Genomic DNA, 12984 nt, shown 5'->3' on the forward strand with positions numbered 1-12984 from the left:
AACTAGCTATCTTCCTGCTCTTTCTTTTCCCTCCCTGGAAGAGAGTCTGTCATTTTCCTAATAACTGTTTTCTTTTACTCTTCCAGCAAAGGAGCATTTCCATTTTATGAGGGGCACAAGTTCAGTCCCCACTGCTAGTTATCCTTCCCTTGTGGCCTGGCAGAGAGACCTCCCTGGCCTTCCTATTTTGTGGGCATCCACTGCTAGTCACTGAGCTCTTTAGAAATGACTCCACATCCTCCCCTGAAGCCTGAGAAATGTTACAGCGATGTTTTCCAAACTACTCTGAAATGACTGACTGGAAGTCTCTCAACTCTCTTCCTTTTCCTCCTTAGGGATCCGATCATGGGACACAAACTTGATTGAGTGCAACTTGGACCAAGAACTCAAACTTTTTGTCTCTCGACACTCTGCAAGATTCTCTCCTGAAGTCCCAGGTGAGGCCTCTGTCCAGTAGTAGTCGAAATTTAAAAGAATTAAGAGTCCTTGACTGAAAAATCTTTGCCTGGATCTAAGGGATTGTTTGTGTTTGCTTATTATCAACGAAGTTAGCCGGCAGCCACAATTTAAGAATGTCATCTCTAGATTATTACTGTGCAGGTTGTCTATTTTGTAGATTCTTAGTGAGAAATTTTTAAGTTATATAATAATATTTGTGTATATATGTATTATTGCCATCTCACTGTACTCTAAGCTCAAGGGATTATAAACTATTTACATGTTGTTTTTGCTCAGATAAAGTTAGGAATACAAATTGGATATCCCCAGGATCCCACAATTCCTTTCTTTCAAGGTAAAAGGAGACATCTTTGGCTTTTCAAAGTGAAATGTGCATCATTGTTTTATCATTGCTGTATCACACACCTTTGCATTATCACTTGTCTTTCTCAGTGTTGGTGAAAGAGTCTGATATTTCAAACTCCTGATAAAATAGCTTTTCTTTCAGAAACAGAAAAGAATAGTACAGAATAATTAAAGGTAAGAACACAAACGTTTGTTTTTAGTGAAGGTGTTCCTGCTGACCAGTGCCTCCCTGGCGCATTGTGTCTGTGTTGACCCATCTCTTCCAACCCCCATGGGCTGTGTCCTCTGTTTGTACCAACTGATCACATTTGGGGATTACAAGACAGTTTCTGGCCCATAAACACTCCAAAGCCAGATGTGTTTCTCAAAACTTCATCACTAGAACTGTGTTGCATTTTATTTCTTGAGTAGCATTTGAGTTTTGTACAAAGTAAAGTAAATTCTTCCATCTATATGCTTTCATTCTGCGATTACTAATTTTATTGGCATTGATATAACATCAGGAATGAGGTTTGGCCTTTTTAGATGATTAGCTCATGCTCCGTTATCCTGGAACATGAGATTTGAAATGTATTTTGAGATTTGAAATTACTTTTATGGAATGTCAGTTCCTTCATGCATCTTACTTGGCTGCGGTAACATGCCCATGGGAGTGTCCCAGTTCTTCCTTTTGAGTTGGATGTTATATTTCCCATACATTTCAGTTATCTAAACAAATTGTAGTTGTTGAACATGGAATTGAGTGATGTGAAGAAAATCTTAGTAAAACAATCTTCAAACTTAAACTTGCCGCAAAGTCTTGTGCAAAATTAGCTCTCAAATAACCTTGCACTGAGACAGAATATAAATGTGACACGGAGACTAATGGTTTGCAGAAGGAAAGGTGTGGTATAAGGTTCTTTTGTTACTGTGTTGTAATTTTATATCTTGCAAAATCTCCATAACTTTTAAAAGCATCTCACAAAAAATAAGAAAAGTGACCTTTGCCAACAAGTATGCTTATTTCCACATGTAAAAGTCAAGTTTTATCCTTTCTCTGTAGGTTGTTCTGGCTTTCTTACTCAGTTGGTTAAACTACTACTTTTTTCTTTGCTGTAAACAAGTCTTATGTTTCTCATTGTATTCACTCATACTTGGATTGTCCTTATAGAATACAACTGTGTATTACAAAATGAATGGTTACAAGAATTCCTGAAGAATTAACCATTTTTGGACCAAAGGCCTAGCTAGTATTGTTGTGGACTAGAAAGATCAAGCCCCCAAAACTTCCACTTTAGCCTAATGTGCTCTATTCTCTCCTTTTCCTGATGTCACCTACAATAAGAATGGTCACCTGCCTAATTGTATTAGTGCTATAATTGATGCTGTGCATAGGGACTGGCTGCTGGACGCAGAGTAGCCTTACCACTCTCACCACCTGCAGAAAAGCCTGATGTTACAACTTTCCCTCTGAACCCTATGCAGGCTCACCCTCCCTCTGGGGCCATTGTAGTGATGGCCCTGTGTGGCGAGCATGAAGGCTTCTCACCAAGACTGTACTGCAAGTTGACTATTCCTGATCCCAAATGCTCGGGACTAGAAGGCCTTCAGATTTTGGAGTTTTGAGACTTTGGAATATTGGCATGGATGTTACCAGCTGAGCAGCCCTAATCTAAAAATCCAATCTAAAGTCTCTAAAATCCTTGGGTTCTCAACATGTAGAGGGTAGAAGTACGTATCAGATTCAGTTTCGGGTAAGCCTACGTTAGAAAGAAGAAGTGCTAGAGGACTGTTCATGGATAATGGTGCATGAACATCCCAGGATGATCATTGGATTGGGGCCAAGGAAATCTATAGCTTTTCCTGAACAAACTGGAGAAATTTGAATCCTGTTTCTAAGTGGGTCCATATCTAGTGGTTTCTTCCCTACTCACTTTAGGTTCTATAAAAGCAAACTCATGTACTTCAGAGTTTTAAGAAATATATATATGTTCATATTCATTTAGTTTAAAGTATTTAAATGATAGTTACAGTGTGCCAGGCACTATAGGATATGGAGTTGGCAAGGCCAAAGTGATGAGCAAAACAAATTCAGTCATGATTACCTTTATCATTCTTATATTCTTATGAGAGAAATCACATACAAATCAGCATAAAGTCTGCCTCAAATCCAAAATCCAAGCTTCAAACTGGCTTTTTTAGGGAAGGTTGGGGAGGTTTCAGGCTGGTAGAATTATAGTAAAATACTCTTGGCCTTCTCCAGCACAGTAGGTTATGACTCAGGTTGTTGTTACATCGGTTTTACATTCATGCCTTTTGTTATTTTTAGGAATCCATTCCCTTATAAGAGACTGGCGATAGCCTCACATTGCAGCTAATAGATCCTGCCGATGACACTGTTAGGTTTGTTCCCTTGTGCTAGTTTGTCCCTTGGACTGGGGTTTTGAGATTCAGTTAGGCTGTTTCTCAGGATTTCAGGTCTCATTTAAGACATTCAGAACTCTGTCTAACTCTGGCAGTCTGTAATTCTTGGAGTGGTCCATCATCTCCATTCCTCTAATGATCTTGAGCCTGTGGTGGTGCTGACTTGCCTGAAGATCACTCAGCGAGTACTCGCTGTGTGTTTACACGTGAGGGCTTCCTGGCCACATGCACAGTAGCCTGGGCTGGCATCCACCTCAGAGAAAAGGCCAGGCACTCTCATGAGAGTCCTGGCCAGTCTTTCCCTCAAGTGACAGTTTGGCTGCTAAGTCTGTTGGAAATAGAGCAAATGTCTTACATTTCTTTCATTGTCATCAAGTTTTTATTTACATATTATATCCTATCCCTTTTGTAACTTAATCTTATTAGATGAGCATTATTTTTCTGATTCTCCCCACAAGGGTAAGACTTGCGACGGAAGCATAGGTTTACCATGCTGTATAGAAGTTAGTTCATTTTCTATGTCTATTGGTTCTTTCCCAGGTTGACTTTAGACCTAGCTATGTACAGAAATGGAAGAGGATATGTGGGTGTTCGAGGGAGTGCCTACCATGTGGTCAACAGGCACAATTTCAAATGATAAATAAATAAAAACCACTGCTAGGCCAAAGGACATTGTCTTAGTCACTTTCTCATTTCTGGTACAAAATACTTGACACCTGCAATTTAAAGGAAAAGGTGTTTAGTTTTGGCTCACATTTCAGTCCATAGTTGCCTGGCTCCAAGGCAGGATGACATGGCAGAGGGGCTGGGCAGAGAACTGCTCACAGGATGCTGGACAGGAAGCCGAGAGAATAAAGGGGAGCCGGAGAGGGAGGTAGAGTGTTCTTGGTCACACCCACAGTGACCCACCTCTTCTGACCAGGCCCCACCTCCTAATATCATGTTTAGCTCTTGTATTCCCATGACCCAATCACCTTTCAAAAGCCCCACCTTGGAGCACGTGGGACTTTCAGGGGACATTAGATGTAAACCCTAACAGACACCAAACCGAAAATCCACTTCAGTTGTTCTGTCTCATTTTTTAACTTGTATCTGATTATTAAAATAGCTGAAATGATTGGGTAACCCAATTTCACACCAACAGTATAGCATACTGATTAAGAAAAGTGCAGCTTCTGGAGCCACACTCCTTAGTGTGATCTGAGCTCTGCTATTGATTTGCCAGATGATCTTGGATGGTACTTTAGCCATTCTTTGTCTCACTTTTCTTGTCTGTAAATGGGAATGGTCATTTCTACCTCAGTTTTCAGTAGGATTTAGTGAGCTAATGTGTGTAAAATTCTTTAAAGTTTTTATCCTGTGGCAGACAATAAATATCAACTAATTCATATTCATTTGACTTGCATATTTGGTAATTATTATTATCTGTAGGAAATACTGGGGTTAAATATATGTCTGGCTTCCTTCTTGTGATCATTTTTAATTTGTTCTGAAGTTGATTCTCAGAGAAACAGCTACCTTTCGATGGCACCAACCTGCTGGCTGTGTGTAGGGGGCAGCAGCATGCTGTGACTGGGCTTAGAGAGGTCCTTTGGGCATGAGTGCAAAAAGGAGATGCTGGCAGGGCAGAACCACAGCAGGCTGTAGGGTATTTGCAAAATGGTCCCATAGATGTGCATTGTGGGCTGCTGCTTGCTCATCTTGTGACCTGTCCCTGAGCAACTGCTGCTGTATTCCACCCCTCAAATTTCTCTTCTACCTGCTCCAATCAACAAGTGAATATAGCTTAGCAAATTTTAAGAAATGGAGATTTCTTGAGGCTTATTTTTTTCATCAGCCGAATAAATAAGACCTTAGCATATTTACACTTTGCCACTAGTTTTATAATTCGTAGATGACATTCACAAAAATCTTCATACCATATGATTGATTTTGTAATGTGGGGATGGGTGGTTTCGTTTAAAAACCCATGCCTTTCCCCTAGAAGATAAACAAACCACAGCTGAGCATCTTTAGATTTGTGTTGAGTGACTGCTAAAAATATCCTGCCAGGGGATGGCTTTTTGATGGAGAATTAAAATTAGCCCTTTGAATTTCATTCATGCAAATCTGCTCCTCCCTGTGACATTAACGAGGCAAGATTTTTACAACTAATATTTGTCAGAGTAATAAGAAAATGCTAAAACGCCCCTAGAAAAGGGCCTTACAATATTTTTAATTATCTTTCTGTCTAGACTTGTATATTTAGTCTGTCATTGTGTAGAACCATGGCTTAATTGTGTATGCATAGAATATATCAACTGCTCTGAGGATGTAGTAGATGTATTTTCACTCCCACTCCCAACCTTTAAATGATAAAGCACAAATATATGTCCCCATTGCATGCAGGGGGCAAACAGCACCCAGGGAAGCTGCACTTTCGGAGAAGCAGATGCATGTCCTGTGTTTCCTCTGTCAGAGGTCACACCATGCAGGTCTGGGTGCCTGTCCCCATGCCCATGTGGCTTGCTCACCTTTCCTCATTGCATCAGAGTTTGAAGTAATCAGAGGAGTCTTGGTATTAGAAGAAAATAACAGAGAGCCTCCTTGGTATTATAGTAGCCAGACCTCTGTTTAATTTCTATTGAGGTCAAAGCGGCTGGGAAGGGAAGGAGATTCATTTTCATGCAAATCCCTAGCTTTTCTCTCCCTTGGCCCCTGCCCTGAGCCTTCCTGGCCTTGGTGCTGGGAGGCCCAGTGACCAGCAGCCCCTGCCCTACCTGCTCTCGGCCCAGTGCTCCCATTCAGACTGTGGCTGAGTGCCTGCTTCCTTTGAGATCATCAAAGAGCCAACCTTCCCAGGAGGAGGGCCAGAGTTTTGTGGTGTGCACAGTACAAAGCGTTAATTTCTGCAAAGTTTATATCTTGCTCAACTTTGAAATTTCAGGGATTTCTTTACATCTGCGCACCCCGTGTAATAATTGTGTTTTTTTCTCTTTTCTTTTTGGTGCAGGTGTGACCAAAAAGAAGGAGGAAAAAGTTTCATTGGTATATTCAGGAGCCCTCATTCCTCAGGGGTTAATGATGGCTCATTCAGACCACCCTAGAAATACCCATTCATCTCACTTTTTTTTTAAAGTGTAAAACGCATGTTTTAGTCTGCCGCCTGTAATGGCTCTCCAGCGGTTCCTAATGGGTACTGTGGAACCACTCACTGCAGACAGGTACAGGCAGGAAACTGGCAGCCTGGGCTCAGGAGCCATCTTAGGGGACGTCAGTAACCTTCCATTAAGCCAGCTCCGTGTGTTTCAGGACAGCTGCTAACAAGGGACAGCGTCTTGGGCTGGATGTCAGGGCTTTTGTCCGCATTTTCAGAGACCAAAGTGCCCATGGTTATTGTCAGTTGAGCCTTTTTGAGAGGAGATAACAACAGCAAGTCACCAGGCAGCAACCATTCCTTTCCTGTTACTGCCTCTGTGTCTTCCTCCTGGGGCATTTTTTGCATTTCTGGTAGCATGCTAGAAATTATGGTAGAAGATGAGCACTAAAGCATAAACTAGATATTACTTTTTTAAATGCCAAGTACATAGTATTTTGAGTGTTTATTAGTATTCATGAGACAATAAAAGCATGAATGCAAGAATAAGGTAACTCCACTGTTTATAACTTAGTTGGGAAAATAAGTTGTTTGCAGCATTTAGATGCACTATGTTCTTTTTCACACTGTGCCCCTAATTCACAACACCGTGTGTATGTGTCTGAGTGTGTGTGTGTGTGTGAGTGTGAGAGAGTGAGAGAGGAGAAAGGGGGTGTTGATATTTACTTAAATAAAGAAGTCAGGGAATGAGAATGGAATTATAACAAACATGTTTGGATTGTTCAATGATGGATTTAGTCACAATGACAAAAGTTACTCAGGTACCAGTGCCCCACCCCCAGCAGCAACTCAGGACTAATTAAACGCTACCAAGGCAACCATCAAGTATCCCCAAATGTCCTACTCGGGCTTACTCCTTTTGTTTCTCTGGCTGCAGTTGAAGGGTAAGTTCTGCTTCTTGTGTAGTCAGATTTCCTTAGTCCTAGAGACTTGTGAGAAACTAAGAAGCTTCCCTGCAGGGAAATTAACATAAATACGAGACAAAAATAATGTTATTTTAATAAACTCTTCCAGCCTAGGTTAAAGAATTACTTATAGTCAGGATGGGTGAAATGCATGCTTGTGGAAAACACAACAAGAGAATGATTTAAAAGTATATGATTAGGAGGTGGAGCTGTAGTTCGGTGGTGAAGTGTGTGTGCTTAGCATGCATGAGGCCCTGAGCCTAAACAAATACACAAATGTATATATATATATATATATATAAAATTAAAAATGAACACTCAGAGCTCTAGTGCACAGCACCTCATTTTGAAGACTCCAGTGGGGGTTGCTTCTAGCAATTCCTGAGTGTATTCCTGAGCTTTGAACGCAGTACACAAACATTTTAAGGACTGCCTCTGTTGTCAGAGAGGAGACAACAAAGGCACCTACACCACCAGCACATTGCTGTTAATCAGGCTGTTTCCTTCTCAGTGCTGAAACAGGTTTTCTGTGGAGCTATGAGTAAACAAGCCGCAGTGGCGCATTTGGTTCTAATTCCCAGATTCCGAGGTGTCACCTTCCTAGGCTGGTGTAAGGAGGAAGGGGCTACTCCCAGGAGTGATAGGTTTCCCCAGGGAGACTGCTCCTCACCAGTAGTGCTTTTGGTTTCTGGAAATGTCAATCAGTGGAAATGTCACATTTGGGGAAGTTAACCTGATAGCAGCAACATTTAAGATGAAATAAATTCTGCAGCCCAGATGAACAGTATTAGCATAGAGCTCCTTGGCTATTTTGAGCATTTGTCGCTTTTCCTTTTCAAAGCTTACAAATTGTGACTTATGAAAAACCAATGAAAACCAATTTTTTCTTCTTAATTGTACTTAGAGATTGGTGCAGCTGCTTTTTTTAATCTAGAGTTCTAGTTTCTCAGCTCAAATGCTAAGAATTTTTGGCAGCACAATTCAGTAGGAAGATGTGGTGTAAAGTCGTAGGGGTCCCATTAGATGCTCAAATGCCTTAGAGATGGTTTAGTATTGTGTGTCCGCACGTGTGTGTACACACACATACAAGTGAACATGCATGGATGAGAAAGTAAGATAGGGGAGGAGTAGGAGAATACCTTATACTCATTGGAAAGGAGATAATCTTTTCATGTTATATGGTTTATCTCTTTAGAAGGTGCCCTATTATCAGCCAGTCTGTCATTTAATATTTATGTTCTGCAGCAAGGCACAGTTTCATCCCTAGCTCTGCAGGCCATGGAGAAGGCTTGCAAATAAATCCTGGCCTGAGAGTTGTTTACAATTGAGTGTGTATATAAGATAACTTAATAAGTCTATCAAATGTGCCAAATGAGAATTTTACAAGGTACTCTTTTTGAAAGTTCTGTTTGATGAGGGTATGTAAAAATATATATATGAGCACAAGAATCTGCACTAAAATAATATTTATGCAAATTGGAGCATGAGTATAACACATCTTAAGGCCTTACATTTTCTTTGTGACCTAAAGTGTTCCCTAGTTCGAATGTGCATTTTAAACTAAATCCTTTAACAATTCAACAATGAAGAGATGAATTGATATTTTAAGGATTCACCTCTGAAACCATATGGTCTGCTGAGTATATATATATATATATATATATAGAGAGAGAGAGAGAGAGAGAGAGAGAGAGAGATTTATGTTTAAGATTGTCTATTGCTGATTGCTAGAAAATTGTTCATTGACAAACTCGAAAGACACTGAGGAGAGATGGTGAAAGTGTAAGACTGTACAGAAATAAGGGTGAAATGATTGGTTCACTGCCAAGGCTAGAATTGTGGAGAGAGTGTGATTCAGCTGTTCTTGTGTTGGTGTGTGAGGGGGTCAGGAGAGTAGACAGTTGGGAGCTGCGTCCCAGGACCCTTTCTTCTCTAGAGATGTCCTGCAAGCCTCATCTATGTGGCAGCTCTGGGCCCTACTGGAGATGGTCATCACCCATGCGGCTCCCTGAAAAATCAGACCTTTCTTTTCCTGAAAATATAAAGAATGAACCAGAGCAAGGCATCATAAATTGTATTCGTCCAGCTATTTGTTCTGCAAAGCATTAATAAATGATCAGTGGAGGTGAATTCCATGGGAAAGTAAGATTGGAGAGTGGCATCCCTGGTCTTACTTTTATGGAAGCATAAAGTATATATGTGCAAACTTGCCTAATTTTGTGTAATCATAAAATTTGGCCCTAAAGTATATATGCATAAACTTGCCTAATTTTATTTAATCATAACGCTTTTGTACATCATTTAGAAAGAGGCGGACTAAAGGATTGCAGAATCCTTTCCAGGTTGTGTTTCATGATTCCATGAATTTTTACCAAATTGCCTCATCATTGAAGTGTAGACAAGTACTTGTCCTACTTCATTAAGCTTAAAAATGGCTTTTCATTTAGGTTAAAATGTCGATGAAAGAATTTTATTTAGAAAATCTGTGCATCCTACCTGCTAGGATTATCAGTTGTAGGAGATTTGTGGCCCTGGTGATACCGAGGTTGATTTTCTAGTTTGGGGATTCTCCCTGTTGGCTGTTCCCATCTCTGTAGACAGACCAAACAAGACAAAACTTAATCATGTTTGTCCCATGCCAAACACCTGCATGGAAAATATTTCAAAAGTCAAAGTCATATGTTTTATATACAGTCCCAAATTGGAAACAGCTTCGTTTTTTCCATTAAAACAAGAACTTGTACGTTTGACATTTGGTGCTGCTTTGAAAAGCTTCAGTTCAGCCACTTAACCAAAGCTCCAAAAAGAGGGTGAAAGAGTGAACCTCATGTGTTCTTTGGATTATGTTAGGTTGTATATGTTAAAAGTCCCAACTATATTGTTTGTTAAAGATAATTGAGGATGGCCTGCATTTTCATAAGCATGATCAACTGTGCATATCTCATCCATCATGTGAACCATCAATTAGTGCAAAGTAATTTAACAAGTCAGAATGTGCAGCTATGAATGCCCTTGGGAAGCAGTGCTTAAATTATTACCGACACTACAACTTGCACGCAGGTGATCATTATCAGAAAGTCATGATTATCCAGAAGGAAGAGTGATTTTTATGGTAATGCATCTTACCATTGGCTGTTGGTACTTAGCCTTCAAGGTAACGATTTCAATTTGTCCTGCCTCTAATTTGATCATGTTTCCTGAAAATGATTGAATTTGTGCATAAAACCAAAATGTGGCATTATATTGTGCTTACAGCAAAACTTCCAGGGTGTTCTGAAACTTGAAAGAAATAATTTATAGACAGTAACACTATTGATGACAATATGTCAGTGGATGAAAAGTTCAGTGGGCTAGTTAATAGAGTTGCCAATCATTCCTTGTGGTGTTATTGTTTTTGAGGTTTTAGAATCTAATGATCATTCCTTCTTTATAAGCACCTCAGATTTGTTTAGAATTAACTTCAGATTCCTAAACCAAATTCGCGCATTAACTCAGGATATACTGTTACACTATTTATAGGAAACATGAACTTACTTACAATTCCATTATTCTTTCTCCCTCTCAAATAGAGTGAAATCTTCTCCTCTCTCTGTCTCCGTCTCTCTCTGTTTCTTTTTCCTCTCTCTGTGGATTGAGCCCTTGGGCTTCACTTTAATCTACATCCCCAACTCTTTTTTTTTATTTTTTATTTTGAGACAGGATCTTGTTAAGTTATTAAATTGCCCAAGCTGGGCAACTTGTGATCCTCCTGCCTCAGCCTCCCAGAGTGTTGGGATTGCAGGCATGTGTTACCACTATCAGCCTAGAGTGAAATTCTCAGTTTATTTTAAAAGAGATGTAAGCAAATATCAACATTTATTTGAAGCACAGGCCAAGAGAGACACACTCACCCAAGAGGACATACACTTTGCTCCCCACTTGGAACCCCCACTCAGAATAATCTCAGAGTCTCCCTTGGATAATTCAGGACAAAGGCTGTTTGCCTGTACCCCAAGGTTATCTTGATGGACCTCAGTGGTTATTATGCTGTAGCCCTTAGTGTGTGCTGATGCCTGGGGAGTTCTTGCTACTGAAACACTACTGGGCAAACCAATTATGTTGAGGTAGCCAACAGATTGCCACATCAACACTAACATAATTTTTTTTTCCATAGAGAACTACAGCTTTCTCTGAATGTCATAATGCTTCTGAAAAAGTCATTGGTTCTAGGTACTGCAAAAGAAAGAGAAGGAAAGAGAGGGAAAGTGAGTGTGGAGAGAGAAACCATGACAATCTTTTTGTAACTTGGAAAAAAACTCAGTGTGTAAGATAGGTACCAACAAATGACATTTACAGTGTCCTGGTATGTATACAATAGGCATACCTCATTACTAAGTCCCAACCATGCCTACAAAAACATGTTTTAAATAGATAATCATCTCCATTGTACCATCTCCTCCTGCCTGATAAGCTAATAAATACAAAATCCAAGCAGCGAAAAGTATTTTTAAAGTATCTTTGCTTTAAGATTATTCATACTATATCTAGATCCTAGAAATAGACATAATTATAAAGTTAAAGTATATAGCCATTTACGGGTATATGTGCAGTTATGAAGATGTGCATGGGGGGGGGCTACTTTGCTTTTATGTCACAGTTATGTACCACAGAATGACATTTTAGTGAGTGACAGGGGTCCCATAAGGGTGCAATGGAGCTGAACATTCCCGTTGCCTATTAACATCTTAGCCATCCTACCAGCGTAGTACAACACATTACCCGTGTGTTTGTGGTGATAGCCACCGCCAGTCGTGAAGAAATACTGCACGTACAATTATGTGTGGTATGTGATACTTGGAATGATAATAAACAGCTCTTACTGGGTCCCACATACTTTAATCTGTTGCTGGGTATAACGCTTACTGAGTTACATATACTGTACTGCACTTTGATCATTATTTTATCGTATACTCCTTTTACTTAGAAAAAGGGCGCCATGCAACAGTATCCCGAGTGACACCAGCAGTGGCCTCAGACCTCACACTTGTTTACCTCCTTACCGACCTTAGTTTTCTCATCTGTGTCACTTAGAGTTTTCCCCTCTAATGTCTTCTGTTTCCCTCCTGGTTTTTCTTCTCTCCATTTCCTTTTGCTTAGTGAGTTCTCCCCATTCTCCAACCCCCCTTTCTACAAACACTGTAGGTTTGCATTATTTTAAGATGTCTAACATGAGGTCAGTGTTTGCTTTTCAAAGAAGTGTAACATTATATATTAGTTATACTTACTAAGCTCTGTCTTATTTTTGTTTTATTTTATACATAGAACAGAGACTATTTGGAGCTTTTGGAATAACATTCCAGCATATAAATATAAATGAAATAATTTGGCAAATTAACTCACTGCAGGAGTCGTCTAGAAATACGATTTCATCATCAGATAGGAATTTCTGTTGCTGGAATCTTTTAGCTTGCAAATAGGTTTTTCTGTGCTTGGTCAGCAGATTCATCACAAATTGGAAGCTACCAAAAACGTTACAGCTTACAAGAAAAGAAAAAAAAATCAAACAAACAAAAGCATACTACAAATGAGAAAAATGGACACCAAAGAGATTAAATTAATCTAGGAGCAATATATATATATATATATATATATACACATATATATATGTATATGTGTATATATATATTTAATATTTCAGAGTTCTAACCTCCAGAAATGGCCTTTTCCTAGTTGCAGCCGACTCGTCAGACAGGAGTG

At 39.7% G+C, this 12984-nt stretch overlaps 1 protein-coding gene across 1 annotated transcript in view; it reads left to right on the forward strand.

Moving 5' to 3' along the window:
• Positions 1 to 337: 337 nt before the first annotated feature.
• The window catches only part of Map1b (microtubule associated protein 1B), an 88788-nt gene continuing 76141 nt past the window's right edge, over positions 338 to 12984 (forward strand). Inside the window, exon 1 of the mRNA XM_010637330.1 lies at positions 338 to 437. The gene's annotated coding sequence lies outside the window, so the exon portion shown is untranslated. The remainder of the gene's footprint in view (positions 438 to 12984) is intronic.

Source organism: Fukomys damarensis, unplaced genomic scaffold (genome assembly GCF_012274545.1).
Source record: "Fukomys damarensis isolate Sample0158 unplaced genomic scaffold, DMR_v1.0_HiC HiC_scaffold_1, whole genome shotgun sequence".
NCBI classification, from domain to species: domain Eukaryota; kingdom Metazoa; phylum Chordata; class Mammalia; order Rodentia; family Bathyergidae; genus Fukomys; species Fukomys damarensis.